We start from the raw sequence: 17,765 nt of genomic DNA, 5'->3' as shown, positions 1-17,765 counted from the left end.
AAATAGTAGTTATCAAGGCAGATAACAGAAGAGTGCCAGGCAGTTCAATTAAGAAGTGGGAAAACATTAAATACTTCGCTTCAGAACAGTAGAAAGCCAAGGAAAGAACAACTGACAGAGGATGAGCAGAATATCATCCAGAATCCCTCTGAGGATAGTAAGAGCCCAGAGAGGAATGATTCTGGCGCTCAAATGCCAGAAAAGGATGGAGAGCTGGCGTTAAACGCCCAACCCATGCTCAGTTCTGGCGTTCAAATGCCACAAACAAGCAAGGAGTTGGCGTTAAACGCCCAAAGGAAGCTAAGTACTGGCGTTCAAACGCCAGGAACAGGTAAGGAGTTGGCGTCCAACGCCAATCCAGCTTCTACCCCTGGCATTCAAATGCCAGTGAGGGATCAGACACACAGAAGTGCTGATAACAACCCGTCTAAAAAGGCTTCCCCAACCACCTCTGTAGGAAATAAACCTACAGAAACCAAGGTTGAGGAATACAAAGCCAAGAAACAAGCATCTGTCTGGCGTTTAACGCCAGAAACAGGCATCTGCCTGGCGTTAAACGCCAGAAACAGGCTACATTTGGGCGTTTAACGCTAGAAACAAGCAGCAGTCTGGTGTTAAATGCCAGGATTGCACAGCAAGGGCATTTTACACGCCTAATTGGTGCAGGGATGTTAAGTCCTTGACCCCACTTGATCTGTGGACACCACAAGATCTCTACCTACCTCACCATTCCAATTCAAACCATTCCCCTCCCATACCCACCCATTCACACACCTCCTTCTCCTCCACTTCTCCTTCTACTCCCTTCTATCTTCTTTTGCTCGAGGACGAGCAAACCTTTTAAGTTTGGTGTGGTAAAAGCATTGCTTTTTGTTTTTCCATAATTCAGTGATAGAGCAATTGACTGCAGATCAAAGAGCTATGAGGGAGGAGCAACAAAGGCAAGAAAGAGACATAGAGGAGCTCAAGAGCACCATTGGTTCTTCAAGAAGAGGAAGATGCCACCCTCATTAAGGTGGACCCATTCCTTAATCTCCTTGTTCTTATTTCTCTGTTTTTCGTTTACTATGCTTTATATTTATTTATGTTTGGGTCTTATTACATGATCACTAGTATCTAAGTGTCTGTGTCTTAAAGATATGAATGTCCTATGAATCCATCACCTTTCTTAAATGAAAAATATTTTCTGAAAAAGAAAAAGAAGTACATGAATTTCAAATTTTAAAATAGTTTAATTATTTTGATGTGGTGGCAATACTTTTTGTTTTCTGAATGAATGCTTGAACAGCGCATAAATCTTTTGAATTTGTTGTTTATGAATGTTAAAATTGTTGGGTCTTGAAAGAATGATGAAAAAGGAGAAATGTTATTTGATAATCTGAAAAATCATAAAAATGATTCTTGAAGCAAGAAAAAGCAGTGAAGAACAAAGCTTGCAAAAAAAATGCGAAAAAAAAAGAGAGCAAAAAAAAAAAGAAAAAGCAAGCAGAAAAAGCCAAAAGCTCTTTAAACCAAAAGGCAAGAGCAAAAAAAGCCAAAAGCCCTTAAAACCAAAAGGCAAGGGTAATAAAAAGGATCCAAGGCTTTGAGCATCAGTGGATAGGAGGGCCTAAAGGAATAAAATCCTGGCCTAAGCGGCTAAACCAAGCTGTCCCTAACCATGTGATTGTGGCATGAAGGTGTCAAGTGAAAACTTGAGACTGAGCGGTTAAAGTCGAGGTCCAAAGCAAAAACAGAGTGTGCTTAAGAACCCTAGACACCTCTAATTGGGGACTTTTGCAAAGCTGAGTCACAATCTGAAAAGGTTCACCCAGTTATGTGTTTGTGGCATGTATGTATCCGGTGGTAATACTGGAAAATAGAGTGCTTAGGGCCACGGCCAAGACTCATAAAGTAGTTGTGTTCAAGAATCAACATACTGAACTAGGAGAATCAATAACACTATCTGAATTCTGAGATCCTATAGATACCAATCATTCTGAACTTCAAAGGATAAAGTGAGATGCCAAAACTGTTCGGAAGCAAAAAGCTAATAGCCTCGCTCATCTAATTAAGACTGATCTTCATAGATGTTTTTGGAATTCATTGTATATTCTCTTCTTTTTATCCTACTTTGTTTTTAGTTGCTTGGGGACAAGCAACAATTTAAGTTTGGTGTTGTGATGAGTGGATAATTTATACGCTTTTTGGCATTGTTTTTACATAGTTTTTAGTATGATTTGATTAGTTTTTATTATATTTTTTATTAGTTTTTAAATAAAAATCACATTTCTGGAATTTACTATGAGTTTGTGTGTTTTTCTGTGATTTCAGGTAATTTCTGGCTGAAATTGAGCGAGCTGAGCAAAAATCTGATTCAAGTTGAAAAAGGACTGCAGATGTTGTTGGATTCTGACCTCCCTGCACTCGAAATGGATTTTCTGGAGCTACAAGAGTCCAAATGGCGCGCTCTCAATTGCGTGAGAAAGTAGACATCCAGGGCTTTCCAGCAATATATAATAGTTTATACTTTGCTCAAGGATAAATGACGTAAACCGGCGTTCAACGGCAGTTCCATGTTGCATTCTGGCGTTAAACGCCAGAAACAGGTTACAAGTTGGAGTTAAACGCCAGAAATAGGTTACAACCTGGCATTTAACTCTGGAAACAGCCTAGGCACGTGTAAAGCTTAAGTCTCAGCCCCAGCACACACCAAGTGGGCCCTAGAAGTGGATTTCTGCACTATCTATCTTAGTTTACTCATTTTCTGTTAACCTAGGTTACTAGTTTAATATTTAAACAACTTTTAGAGATTTATTTTGTACCTCATGACATTTTAGATCTGAACTTTGTACTCTTTGATGGCATGAGTCTCTAAACTCCATTGTTCGGGGTGAGGAGCTCTGCTGTGTCTCGATGAATTAATGCAATTATTTATGTTTTCTATTCAAACACGCTTGTTTCTATCTAAGATGTTCATTCATACTTCAATATGATGAATGTGATGATCCGTGACAATCATCACCATTCTCAATCTATGAACGCATGCCTGACAACCCCCTCCGTTCTACCTTCGATTGAATGAGTATCTCTTGGATTCCTTAATCAGAATCTTCGTGGTATAAGCTAGAATCCATTGGCAGCATTCTTGAGAATCCGAAAAGTCTAAACCTTGTCTGTGGTATTCCGAGTAGGATTCAGGGATTGAATGACTGTGACGAGCTTCAAACTCACAAGGGTTGGGCGTAGTGATAGACGCAAAAGGATCAATGAATCCTATTCCAGCATGAGTGAGAACCGACAGATGATTAGCCGTGCGGTGACAGCGCACTTGGACCATTTTCACTGAGAGGACGGATGGTAGCCATTGACAACGGTGATGCATCAACACACAGCTTGCCATAGGAGGAACCTTGCGTGCGTGAAGAAGGAGACAGGGGGAAAGCAGAGATTCAGAAGACAAAGCATCTCCAAAACTCCAACATATTCTCTATTACTGCATAACAAGTATTTATTTCATGTTCATTTATTTTTCGCAATTCAAACTGATAATCATAATTAATCTCCTGACTAAGATTTACAAGGTAACCATAGATTGCTTCAAGCCAACAATCACCCTTACTCACGTAAGGTATTACTTGGACGACCCAATGCACTTGCTGGTTAGTGGTACGAGTTGTGAAAAGTGTGATTTACAATTCATGAACCAGCGACTAAATGCAAAATGCTTTTACCTACTTGGTTAAAAGTAAACAAATCTTTCAAGAACAAATATGAAATGGATTCTACTAATTCAGATCAAAAAATGAAGTACAAATAGACTTGCAAGAAGAAAGATCGGGAAAGCCAGAAACAAAGAATCGAGTATCGAACCCTCATCGGAAGTGTATACACTCTAATCACTCTAGTGTTTGAGGGTCGATTCTCTCATTTCTCTACTAATCTTGCTTTCCAAGGCTTGCTCTTCTTCCACAAACCAACAAGAATTTAATGGACGGATGCACATATCAAGAGGTCTTTTAAGGGTTGTAATGGGATTAAGGTCAAGGTAGGAATGTATTTGGTTAAGTGGGCTAAAATCTGAATCCATGATTAACCTAAACTCCCCACCTAACTTAAGACAAAATCTAACTACCTATTAACTATGTTTTGCCACATATTCATGCATCCCAAATTTGAATACAACTCATATGCATTGTTATTGCCATTTACTTTGGGGCATTTTGTCCTCTTTGATTATTTGCTCTTTTTCTTTTCTTTTTCTCTTTTTTTCTTCTTTTCTTTTGTTTTTCTCAATGCATGTGATTAAGGTATTGAATGCATGAACATGTCCTCAACATTCTTTTCACATTTTCACAAAAAAGCATAACATACTCAATTCCCAAACCAAACGTTTCCAAATCCAATTTCCCCACACTTAATTCATGAGCACTCTCACTAGTCTAAGCTAACCAAGGATTCAAATTAGCGACATGTATTGTTTTCCCCTTAGAGTTAGTGATGTGCTAATATAAAGAATAAATGGGGTAAAATAGGCTCAACATTGATTTGCAAAGGATGATGAAAAGGATGAGGCCATATGGGTATGTAAGCTCAGTGAAACAAAGGCCTCAATCACATAAGTGCATGCATGTATCAAACAATGGAAATATAGAATCAAGAAAGACAAAGATCACAATTTTAGAGAGAACAATACACACCAAAACAAAATATATTGGTTGATAAGATGCAATCAATCAAATAGGTTCAAAATCTCACTGGTTTTGTGTGTTCGAGCACAAAACCATGTTCCAAAATAAATTTCTTCGAGCAAGTTTAGCAAAAAATTTAATTCAAATTAGTGAAGTGCTCTAAAAAATTTTCTTGGAAAAGAAATTATCACTTCAGCCAAGTAGTACTTAAATGTAAGCAATTAACTACACATGCAATCTATTATGTAATGCAACAACTAACTGACAAAGAAGAGTAAGAATTGGTGTTGAAAAAGGAAGTAGTTACCCACGGAAGTCGGTGTCGACCTCCCCACACTTAAAGATTGCTCTGTCCTCGGTGCATGCAAAGATATGCAAGTGGACGGGTTCAAAATTGCCACTCTCAATGGCCTAAGAATAGTGTGATAGGGGGCGCCTCCATGTCCACCTCTGGATGCTATTCCGTGCCATAACTCGAAGTGGGCTCCGAAGTATTGGGCTCCTCCAAGGTGGGTTGTTACAACTGATGAGCTTCTTCAAAGGATTGTGTGGAAGGGCTTGTTGTTCGTCCCATTTAAAAATTTTCCATTTCCCTTCTTGGTGGCCATCCTGAAAGAAGAGAAAAAGGAATAAGAATAATCCACAAATACAGATATGAAAATATATAAAATATGGGTGGGCTAGTGCCAAATAATAATGAGGTTCTCAACTACATGGTAGCTACAACATGCAAGTGAGAAAACAATATAGGCAAAGGGCATATTAGTGGTGCAAGAATTGCAACAATAAGGGAGAGAGAGTGGGTCATGAAAGACAATCTAAGTTTATATCAATGCACCGGGAATACAAGTGTTATAGAAGATTAGCATTCACCTATAAAGAATATCACCCAACAATGTAAAACAAGTCACTAAGTACCAAAATAATGCAAGAATTATTCAACAGTTGAGTAAGAAAATTCAACACCAATGGAGAAATAGCAAACTTAGAAAAGAAAATAAAAACAAGCAAAAAGTTAAATGTAATGAGTGAAAGTATGCCAATGCAACAAATAAGGGAGAATAAAGATGAAAAGGGAAAGGAATGAAGAAGAATAAAGGTAGAAAAAAAGAAGAAGAAAGGAGAGAAGAAGGATGAAGAAAGTAAAAGAAGAAGCGACACATAGGCATCGCTCATGCGCACGCGTGGGTTGCAGAATAAGGAGGTGACGCCTACGCGTCAGTCACACGTACGCATGGGTATGTGTTGTGCTCCTTGCAAAACACTCACACCGTTCCCGCGTAAGTCTCTGTTTCATGTACCAGAGATGGTAGCGTGAAGATACGACGCGTGCGCGTCGTCCACGCTCAGGCGTGGGAGGCAAAAATGCAAATGACGCGTACACGTCAGCGACGCACATGCGTGGGTTGGATTGTGCGCCTGGCACCTATTTCGCATGATTTCAGCACAACTTCATGTTTAGCCATGCTTACGTGCCGTTCCAGCCCCGTTTTGGCATGATGCATTTTCGAAGATGTCACGCGTGCGCGTCAGCTATGCGCATGCGTGGGTTGGTCTTTTATTTTATGAACCAACAAGCTATCAAATTAATACCAAACATTATTAAATAGGTGAAACCACAACTTAAACCAAATAAACTTAACTAAAAATGAAAGTTCAACTTATTACCGCTATAAATAAAAGATAAAATAGGAAGAATTTACCATGGTGGGGTGTCCCCCACCTAGCACTTTTAGTTAAAGTCCTTAAGTTGGACATTTGGTGAGCTCCTTGTCATGGTGGCATGTGCTTGAACTCATCTTAAAACTTCCACCAAGGCTTGGACTTCCAATAAGCTCCAACATTTGCAAGTAAATTCACCAAGCCTTGATGAAGTTCTTCACATGCTTTGAGCTCCCAAAGTTGATCCTCTTGTATGCCGGGATCCTAAGTCTTGTTTCTACACCAGTCTTCAGGTTGATCATCATTGTTCCAACCGGGTGGTTGATGTGTGATATTTTGTCAGTATAGAATTTCTCAAAGAATTCTTACATTGCAAGTATAGTTTTAAACCAACAATGAATCCTCACATCAAAATTTAATATGGTTGTCACTAGTTCAACCCCAATGAAAATAATCGAGAGTATTAATCCTGGGTCCTTCTCCCTTTGAATTATAATGAAGTGCTCAATTATTGGCTATGAAAGTATATTTTGAGGTTTTTGAAATAAGAAACAAGAAATGTAAATTGCAAAAGAGATAATCTAACAACTAAGAAAGCTCTTGGCAATGGATGAAAACTAGAAGTTCTATCCTCATTATCGTCATCAATTGTGACAAGAATTGTCCATTGCTCCCACTTAGTTAACCTCTAACTATGAAGGTCAAGTGGATAGAATTGACTCTTGCCCACAAGTCCTAGTCAAATCATAGTGAAAGACTACCTTTAGTGGCATTCAAGTCAACTAGAAACTTCTAATTATCAATCAACAAAAGAATTTGATAACTCAAGAGTCTCCAATTACTCAACCCAAGCCAAGAGGAGAAAAATCTAACTCAAGACTAAAAGAAACATTTCATCAAACACCTAATGGGAATAAACATAAAGCATGGTAGATTGCAAGAAATAATAAAAGCTATAACTATCAAAATCAAGAAATCAACAATAGGAAACTAAAGCAAATATAAAAAGACATGGAAATCATAAATTGCATAAAAAGGTAATGGAAATCAACAAAAGGGTTCATAAACTAAAATTGACAAAATAAAGGAATTAACAAAAGAAGTAAAATGCTAGAACAAGTAAAATCAAAAGGGAAATTAAAGCAAAGGAAGAAATAGATCTAGATCTAAAAGGAAAATAAAACTAAGAACCCTAATCTATAAAGATGACGGAGCCTCTCTATCTATAATTCTACATCTAAACTAAAGTGTGTATGAATGGTCCTCTCCCCATCCTCATTCACTCCTAGCCTCTTATCTGCATATTGGGCTCGAAACTGGGCCAGGAATCAGCTCAGAAATCGCCCCCAGCGATTTCGCCTAAGTGAAGCACGTGCCGTTCATCACGCGTACGCGTCAGCCACGCATACGCGTCGCCTTAAAGATGCAGTGGTCACGCGTATGCGTCGCTTGGAGTATGGTGCGATCACGTGCACGTCGGCATCAGCTTCTCAAATCTCCATTTTCTTGTGTTCTTTCCACTTTTGCATGCTTCCCTTCCATCCTCTAAGCCATTCCAACCCTATAATCTCTGAAATCACTTAACATATCATATCATTGAATGGTAATAAGAGAGCATTAAAAATTAGTGATTTAAAGGCCTTGGAAGCATGTTTTCTTTCATAGCACAATATTTGGAAGGAATCTTAAAACCATGCAAATTGTATGAATAAGTGAGGAATAAGTTGATAAAATCCACTGAATTGAGCATAAGATAAACCCTCAAAATGGGGTTGATCAACCTCCCCACACTTAAATAATAGCATGTCCTCATGCTAAGCTCAAGATAAGTAATAAAAGGATGAAGAGGGATGGTAGGATTTATTAAATGCAACATGCAATGCAACCTATCTATATGAATGCAACTAAATGTTTCTACCTACTTGGTTAAAAGTAAATCAATCTACAAGAACATATATAAGCAAGTAGGGCCAAGATAGTATGATAACTCATGAATTCCACTAATTCAAATCTCAAAATGAAGTACAAATAGACTTGCAAGAAGAAAGCTCATGAAAGCCGGGAACAAGGAATTGAGCGTCGAACCCTCACCGTATGTGTATCCGCTCTAGCCGCTCAAGTGTATAGGGTCGATCCACTCAATTCTCGTCTAATCATGCTTTCTAAGGCTTGCTCTTTTTCTAACAATCAACATATGTTTAATGCATGAGTACACATATCAAGAGGTATTTCCAAGGTTGTAATGGGGTTAGCGTGAAGGTAGGATTGTATTTGGTCAAGTAGACTAAACTTTGAATCCTTGATTAACCTAAACTTCCCACCTAACCTAAGACAATCCATGTAATTAAAATATAAAACCTAACTACCCATTGACTATCTTTTGCCACATGTCCATGCATCCCAATTTAAATACAATACATATGAATTGGTATCACCACTTACTTTGGGGCATTTTTGTCCCCTTTTTATTGCTTTCTTATTTTCTTTTTCTTTTTCTTTTTCTTTTTCTTTTTCTTTTTTATTTTATTATTTTTTCTTTTTATTTTTCTCATTTTTTTCTTCTATTTATTTTTCTTTTTCTTTTATTCTTGTGGTGGGTACTATATATATGATAGATCAATGCATATGCTTAAGATATTGAATGTATGAACATGCGCCCAACTCTTTTTCACATTTTTCATAAAAAAGTATAACATACCCAATTCCCAAACCAAATGTTCTCCACCTAATTTCCCCACACTTAAATCATACACACTCTTCTCACTAGTCTAAGCTAACAAAAGATTCATATTAGGGACATTCATTATTTTTCCGCTTAGAGTTAGTGATGTGCTAAAATAAAGAACAAATAGGGTAGAATAGGCTCAACATTAGTTTGCAAGGGATGATGAAAGGGTAAGGCCATATGGGTATGTGAGCTTTGTGAAATAAAGGCCTCAATCATATATATGCATGCATACACCAAAAATGGAAATATAGAATTAAGCAAGACAAAGATCACAATCTTAGAGAGAACGACACACACCGAAACAAAATATATTGGTTGATAAGATGCAACCAATCAATTAGGCTCAAAATCTCACAAAGTTGTGTATTCTAGCTCTAAAACTATGTTCCAAAATACATTCTTCAAGCAAGTTCAACAAAAAGATTTTTATTCAAATTAGTGAAATGCCCTAAAATAGTTTCTTAGAAAGAAAATCATTACTCTAACCAAGTAGTCCTAGCAAGAAAGAAATAGATGGCAAAATATCTACAAATTCTAACTATTATGCAACCTATCATGCAAATGCAGCAACTAACTAACAAAGAAAATTGAAAATTGGTATTGGAAGAAGAAATTGTTACTCATGGAAGTCAGTCCTCGACCTCCCCACACTTAAAGATTGCACCGTCCTCGGTGCATGCAAAGATGAGCAAGGTGGATGGGTTGCTACAACTGATGAGTTTCTTCGAAAGATTGTGTGGAGAGACTTATTTAGCACCCTATTTAGAAGCTTCTTCTTTCCCTCTTGGTGGCCAGCCTAAAATGAGAGAAAAAGACGAAAATTAAACCCACAACAAAGACAACAAAGCAAATAATAGGTGGGGCCAATGCCAAAGAAGAATGAGATTCTCAACTACATGGTAGCTACAATATGTAAGTGGGAAAGCAATGTAAGCTAAGGCATATCGACTAACACTTGATGCAAGAGTAAAGTCAAAGCACAAGTAAATGGCATAATGAGAACACTCAGAAGCGTCAAGTTCAAATAGGAAAGAGTGGGTCATGAAAGATAATATGAGTTCATATCAATGCACAAAGGATGCAAGAGTCATCAAAGATTAAGCATTGACCTAAAAAAATATTTCATCACCTAACAATATCAAACAAGTTAAGAAGCACCAAAAGAATCCAAGAAATTTTCAACAATTGAGTAGGAAAGTTCAACACCAATGTTAAAATAAGAAACTAAGAAAAGAAAATAAGAACAAAGTATAAAAACAAAATTAAAATGCGATGAATAAAAATAAGCAAAATTAAAATACAACATAAAAAAGAAAATAAAAGATAAGAAAAATGAGAAGTGAAATTTTGGAGAGAGTGAGAAGAAGAAAGTAAGAAAAGAAGAAGAGAGAAGAAGAAAGAAGAAGAAAGGAACAAAAAATAGGGGAGACACAGGGCGCAAAGGCGATGCGCGCGCTTCGTCTATGCGTGCGCATGGGGAGCAGGAGGGAGAAGCAACACTTAAGCATCGCCCACGCGTACGCGTGGAACGCAGATAATATAGGTGACGCGTACGTGTCATCAACGCATACGCGTGGGGCTAAATTGTGCTCTTCACACAAAGGCAGCACCACTCCAGCGCAACTCTCTGGTTTTTGTACTAGGAGTCCTAATATAGCACACGACGTGTGCGCGTCGGCCACGCCCACGCGTGGTGTGCCCCTTGTTGTTTTTTAAAATAGAAAATAGAAACAGGGCACTCTCTGACGAACGAATTTTCTGTCGGTAAAGAAATTCACAAATAAATTCCCGTTGTAAGTATAGTTCTAAACCAACAAAGAATCCTTTCGTACAAAAACTTGTTTGTCACTAAAGCAAACCCAATAAAATTTGTAACCGAAGTATTTAAACCTCGGGTCGTCTCTCAAGGAATTGTAGGGATGTGTATTTATTATTAGTTACAGAAAAGTATCTTCTTGGATTTTTGAAATAAGGAACAAGAAAAGTAAATTGCAAGAAATTAAATTAATAAAAATAAGAAAATTCTTGGCAAGGTATGTGATGAGCGGATAATTTATACGCTTGTTGGCATTGTTTTTAGTATGTTTTTAGTATATTTTAGTTAGTTTTTATTATGTTTTTATTAGTTTTTAAATAAAAATCACATTCCTAGACTTTACTATGATTTTGTGTGTTTTTCTGTGATTTCAGGTATTTTCTGGCTGAAATTGAGGGACCTGAGCAAAAATCTGATTCAGAGGCTGAAAAAGGACTGCAGATGCTGTTGGATTCTGACCTCTCAGCACTCGAAGTGGATTTTCTGGAGCTACAGAAGCTTAATTGGCACGCTCTCAATTGAGTTGAAAACTAGACATCCTGGGCTTTCTAGAAATATATAATAGTCCATACTTTGCCCGAGATTTGATGGCCCAAACAGGCATTCCAAGTCAGCTTAAGAATTTTGGCGTCAAAACGCCAGAACTGGCACAAAAGCTGGAGTTAAACGCCCAAACTGGCACAAAAGCTGGAGTTTAACTCCAAGAAAAGTCTCTACACGTGAAAGCTTCAATGCTCAGCCCAAGCACAAACCAAGTGGGCCCGGAAGAAGATTTCTGCATTAATTACCTATTTCTGTAACCCTAGGCTACTAGTCTCTATAAATAGGGCCTTTTACTATTGTATTTTCATCTTTGAATCATGTTTTTATGATTGAACCCTCTTTGGGAGGCTAGCCATTCGGCCATGCCTAGACCTTGTTCTTATGTATTTTCAACGGTGGAGTTTCTACACACCATAGATTAAGGTGTGGAGCTCTGCTGTTCTTCATGAATTAATACAATTACTATTGTTCTTCTATTCAATTCACGCCTACTTCTTCTCTAAGATATTCATTCGTTCTTCAACTTGATGAATATGATGATCTGTGACACTCATCATCATTCTCACCTATGAACTTGTGCCTGACAACCACCTCTGTTCTACTAGCAATGGCTTGAATGCGTATCTCTTGGGTTTCTAATCTAAGATTGGAACCTTCGTGGTATAAGCTAGAATTATTGGCGGTCATTCTTGAGATCCGGAAAGTCTAAACCTTGTCTGTGGTATTCCGAGTAGGATCTGGGAAGGGATGACTGTGACGAGCTTCAAACTCGCAATTGTTGGGCGTTTGACAGACGCAAAAGGATCAATGGATCCTATTCTAACATGATCGAGAACCGAAGGATGATTAGTCGTGCGGTGACAGCGCATTTGGAACATTTTCACTGAGAGGACGGGAAGTAGCCATTGACAACGGTGATGCCCAACATAAAGCTTGCCATGGAAGGGAGTATGAATGGTTTGAAGAAGGCAATAGGAAAGCAGAGGTTCAGAAGGAACAAAGCATCTTCATACGCTTATCTGAAATTCCTACCAATGAATTACATAAGTATCTCTATCTTTATTCTATGTTTTATTCATCTTTTAATTATCACTTCTCCATAACCATTTGAATCCGCCAGACTGAGATTTACAAGATGACCATAGCTTGCTTCAAGCCGACAGTCTCCGTGGGATCGACCCTTAATCACGTAAGGTATTACTTGGACGACCCAGTGCACTTGCTGGTTAGTTGTGCGAAATTGTGACAAAGTGTGATTCACGTTTGAGAGCTCCAAGTCTTTGGCGCCATTGTTGATGATCACAATTTTGTGCACCAAGTTTTTGGCGCCGTTGCCGGGGATTGTTCGAGTTTGGACAATTGACGGCTCATCTTGTTGCTTAGATTAGGTAATTTTATTTTATTTTTAAGCTTTTTACTTTTTATTTTCGAAATAAATTTTTTTTTCAAAAATACAAAAAAATTTCTATTTTGTTCTTCAGAGTTTTTAAGAATGAATTCTAGAGTTTCATGATGATCCGTTGAAGTCTGGCTGGCTGTGAAGCCATGTCTAATCTTTTGGACCGAGGTTTCAACTTATCATCACAAGAGCTTGTTAATTTCTATCAATTTTGCTGTTGTGAGCAATGATCTGCTAAAGCTTGGCTGGCCATTGGCCATGTCTAGTGTTTTGGACCGGAGCTTTCTTTGAAAGCTTGGCTGGCTAGTAAGCCATGTCTAATTCCTGGACTGGAGTCTTAGACTAGCATTGCAATGATTCCTGGAATTCTTATTAAAAATTTTGAATCCCTTTATTTTCTTTTCCACTCAATTTTCGAAAAATCACAAAAAAATTTTATAAAACCATAAAAATAAAAAATATTCTATGTTTCTTGTTTGAGTCTAGTGTCTAATTTTAAGTTTGGTGTCAATTGCATGTCTTTATTCTTCTAATTTTCAAAAATTACATGCATTATGCTCGTCATTGATCTTCAAGATATTCTTGATGATTTCCTTGCTCTGATCTTTAAATTTTCTTGTTTTGTGTGTTTAGTTGTTTCTCACATGCATTTTTCAAATTGTTATAGTCCTCAGTATACAAACTTTTAAGTTTGATGCCTTGCATGCATTATGTATTTGATCTTAGTTTTCCATGTTTAATTGCATTTTGATTGTTCCTCATCATTAAAAGTCCAAAAAAATTTTCAAAATTATGTCTTTTCAAGTCAATAATACAGAGAATTGAAGATTCAGAACATGTAGCAGAGGAATTACACAGAAAAAGCTGGGCGTTTAAAACGCCCAGTGAAGAAGGAAAACTGGCGTTTAAACGCCAGCCAGGGTACCTGGCTGGGCATTAAACGCCCAAAAGGGTAGCATTTTGGGCGTTAAACGCCAGAATGGATACCATTCTGGGCGTTTAACGCCAGAATGGATACCATTCTGGGCGTTTAACGCCAGGATGACATAAGAGGGAAGATTTTGTTTTTAATTCATATTTTTTCATGTTTTCATAAGTTTTCAAAATCAAATCTTTTTCAAATCATATCTTTTCAATCATATCCTTTCAAAATCAATTTCTTTCCATTTTTTTTATTTTATTATTATTTTCGAAAATCCTTGCTACAATTAGTAATTTAATTCAAAATTTTCAAGTTATTACTTGCCTATTAAGAAAGGATCAAAAGTTTTAATTTTAGAATCATATCTTCTAATTTCTTGTTAGTCACGTAATCAACTTTAATGTTAAAACTTTCTTCTTTTAAATTTGATTCTCAATCATATCTTCTCAATCATATCTTTTCAATCACATCTTTTTCAAAATTAAGTCTCAATCATATCTTTTTGATTTATAATTTCAAAATATTTTTCAAAAATCACTTTATTTCTTTCCCAATCTTAGTTTTCGAAAATCATCAATCAAATTTTCAAATTTCTTTTAATTTTTTTCAAAATCTTTTTAATTTATTTTCAAAAATTCTTCCCCTCTTTTCACACCCTTCTATTTAAGGACTAACACCCCTCCTCAATGAGCAATTCGAACTCTATCTCCCTTGACAAGTTCGAATTCTCTCTTCTCTACCTCCTCCTTCTATTCTTCTTTTCCTCTGACACCTCAAGGAATCTCTATACTGTGACATAGAGGATTCCATATTTTCTTCTTCTCTCTTTCAATATGAGCAAGAGCAAGGACAAAAGCATTCTTGTTGAGGCTGATCCTAAACTTGAAAGGACCTTGAAGAGAAAGCTAAGAGAAGCTAAAGTACAACTCTCTATAGAGGACCTAACAGAACTTTTCAAACAAGAAAAAGACATGGCAGCCGAAAACAACAACACTGTCAACAATGCAAGGAAGGTGTTTGGTGACTTTACTGCACCTACTCCTGACTTCTATGGGAGAAGCATCTCAATCCCTGCCATTGGAGCAAACAACTTTGAGCTTAAGCCTCAATTAGTTTCTCTGATGCAACAGAATTGCAAGTTTCATGGACTTCTAATGGAAGATCCTCATCAGTTCTTAGCTGAATTCCTGCAAATCTGTGACACTGTCAAGACCAATGGGGTTGATCTCGAGGTCTACAAGCTTATGCTCTTTCCTTTTGCTGTAAGAGACAGAGCTAGAACATGGTTGGATTCACAACCTAAAGAAAGCCTGAACTCTTGGAAAAAGCTAGTCAATGCCTTCTTGGCAAAGTTCTTTCCACCTCAAAAATTGAGTAAGCTTAGAGTGGAAGTCCAAAACTTCAAACAGAAGGAAGGTGAATCCCTCTATGAAGCTTGGGAAAGATATCAGCAATTAATCAGAAGGTGCCCTTCTGACATGCTTTCAGAATAGAGCATCATAGGTATCTTCTATGATGGTCTGTCTGAACTGTCCAAGATGTCATTGGACAGCTCTGCTGGAGGATCTCTTCATCTGAAGAAGACGCCTGCAGAAGCTCAGGAACTCATTGAGATGGTTGCAAATAACCAATTCATGTACACTTTTGAAAGGAACCCTGTGAATAATGGGACAAATCAGAAGAAAGGAGTTCTTGAGATTGATACTCTGAATGCCATACTGGCTCAGAATAAAATATTGACTTAGCAAGTCAATATGATTTCTCAAAGTATGTCTGGAATGAAAGCTGCACCAGGCAGTACTAAGGAAGCTTCATCTAAAGAAGAAGCTTATGATCCTGAGAACCCAGCAATGGAAAAGGTGAATTACATGGGAGAACCTTATGGAAACACTTATAATTCTTCATGGAGAAATCATCCAAATCTCTCATGGAAAGACCAACAGAGGCCTCAACAAGGCTTCAATAACAATAATGGTGGAAGAAACAGGTTTAGCAATAGCAAACCTTTTCCATCATTTTCTCAGCAACAGACAGAGAATTCTAAGTAGAGCCACTCTGAATTCGCAACTGTAGTTTCTGATCTAATTAAAACCACTCAAAGTTTCATGACCGAAACAAGGTCCTCCATTAAAAATTTAGAGGCACAAGTAGGTCAGCTGAGCAAGAAAGTTACTGAACTCCTTCCTAGTGCTCTTCCAAGCAATATAGAAGAGAATCCAAAAGGAGAGTGCAAGGCCATCACCATGACCCACACGGCCGAATCTGGAGAGGATGAAGAGGCAGTGATCTCCACTAAGGAAGATCTCACTAGACGTCTACTGGCCTCCAAGGAGTTCCCTCATGAGGAACCATGGGAATCTAAGGCTCACACTGAATTTACTTCTGCCATTCATGAGCTCTGATGAGTATTCTTCCTCTGAAGAGGATGAAGATGTTACTGAAGAGCAAGTTGCTAAGTACCTTGGAGCAATCATGAAACTAAATGCCAAGTTATTTGGTAATGATACTTGGGAGGATGAACCTCCCTTGCTCACCAAAGAACTGGATGACTTGACTAGGCAGAGATTACCCCAAAAGAGACAAGATCCTGGAAAGTTCTTAATACCTTGCACCATAGGCACCATGACCTTTGAAAAGGCTCTGTGTGACCTAGGGTCAAGCATAAACCTCATGCCTCTCTTTGTAATGAAGAAACTAGGAATTTTTGAGGTGCAAGCTGTAAGAATCTCATTAGAGATGGCAGACAATTCAAGGAAACAAGCTTATGGACTTGTAGAGGATGTCTTGGTAAAGGTTGAAGACCATTACATCCCTGCTGATTTCATAATCTTAGAGACTGGGAAGTGTATGGATGAATCCATCATCCTTGGCAGACCCTTCCTAGCCACAGCAAAAGCTGTGATTGATGTTGACAGAGGAGAATTGGTCCTTCAAGTGAATGAGGACTCCCTTGTATTTAAGGCTCAAGGATCTCTCTCTGTAACCATGGAGAGGAAGCATGAAAACCTTCTCTCAATACAAAGTCAAACAAAGCCCCCACATTCAAACCCTAAGTTTGGTGTTCGGAGGCGACAACCAAACTCTAAGTTTGGTGTTGAGAGGCCGTAACCAAACTCTAAGTTTGGTGATGAGAGGCCATCATCAAGCTCTGAGTATCTGTGAGGCTCCATGAGAGCCCACTGTCAAGCTACTGACATTAAAGAAGCACTTGTTGGGAGGCAACCCAATTTTACTTATCTATATTAAATTTCTATTATTATTTTATGTTTTCTGTAGGTTGATGATCATGTGAAGTTACAAAAACAATTGAAAAAGCGAAAACAAACTGAAAAATAGAATGAAAAATAGCACACCCTGGAGGAGAAAGCTACTGGCGTTTAAACGCCAGTAAGGGCAGCAGAATGGGCGTTAAACGCCCAGTCTGGCACCATTCTGGGCGTTTAACGCCAGAAAGGGGAACAAAGTTGGCGTTTAACGCCAGAAAAGGGCAAGAAGCTGGCGTTAAATGCCAGAAATGGGCAACAACCTGGCGTTTAATGCCAGGATTGGCAGAAAAGGGCATTTTGCATGCCACTTGGTGCAGTGATGAAAAATCCTTGACACCTCAGGATCTGTAGACCCCACAGGATCCCCAACTATCCCACCTCTCTCTCTCTTCTTCATCCATTCACCAATCACCTCAATACCTCTTCCCCAAAAACCCCTCACCTATCGAATCCTACCCTCTTCTCCATAATCCATTCACCAATCCACATCCATCCATCATAAACCCCACCTACCTCACCATTCAAATTCAAATTACTTTCCCTCCCAAACCTACCCATACATGGCTGAACCATACCCCCCCTCCACTCCTATATAAACCCATCTTCACTCCCTCATTTTCATACATCTTCAACACTACTTCTCCTCGCTTGGACGAATCACTCCCACTTCTCCATCTCCTCCATTTACTTCTTCTTCTACTCTTTTCTTTCTTCTTTTGCTCGAGGACGCGCAAACCTTCTAAGTTTGGTGTGGTAAAA

At 38.1% G+C, this 17,765-nt stretch overlaps 1 non-coding gene across 1 annotated transcript; it reads right to left on the bottom strand.

Annotated features, from left to right (window-relative positions):
* Positions 1-15,116: 15,116 nt before the first annotated feature.
* On the bottom strand, positions 15,117-15,224 carry LOC148553334 (small nucleolar RNA R71). Its single transcript, XR_015893358.1, has one exon. It is a non-coding gene; the product is annotated as a small nucleolar RNA R71 (small nucleolar RNA).
* Positions 15,225-17,765: the final 2,541 nt, after the last annotated feature.

Source organism: Arachis ipaensis, chromosome B7 (assembly GCF_059453495.1).
Source record: "Arachis ipaensis isolate K30076 ecotype BB chromosome B7, ASM5945349v1, whole genome shotgun sequence".
Lineage (NCBI taxonomy): Eukaryota > Viridiplantae > Streptophyta > Magnoliopsida > Fabales > Fabaceae > Arachis > Arachis ipaensis.
The sequence above is the reverse complement of the archived record's forward strand: the minus strand, read 5'-3'. Positions and strand labels throughout refer to the sequence as shown.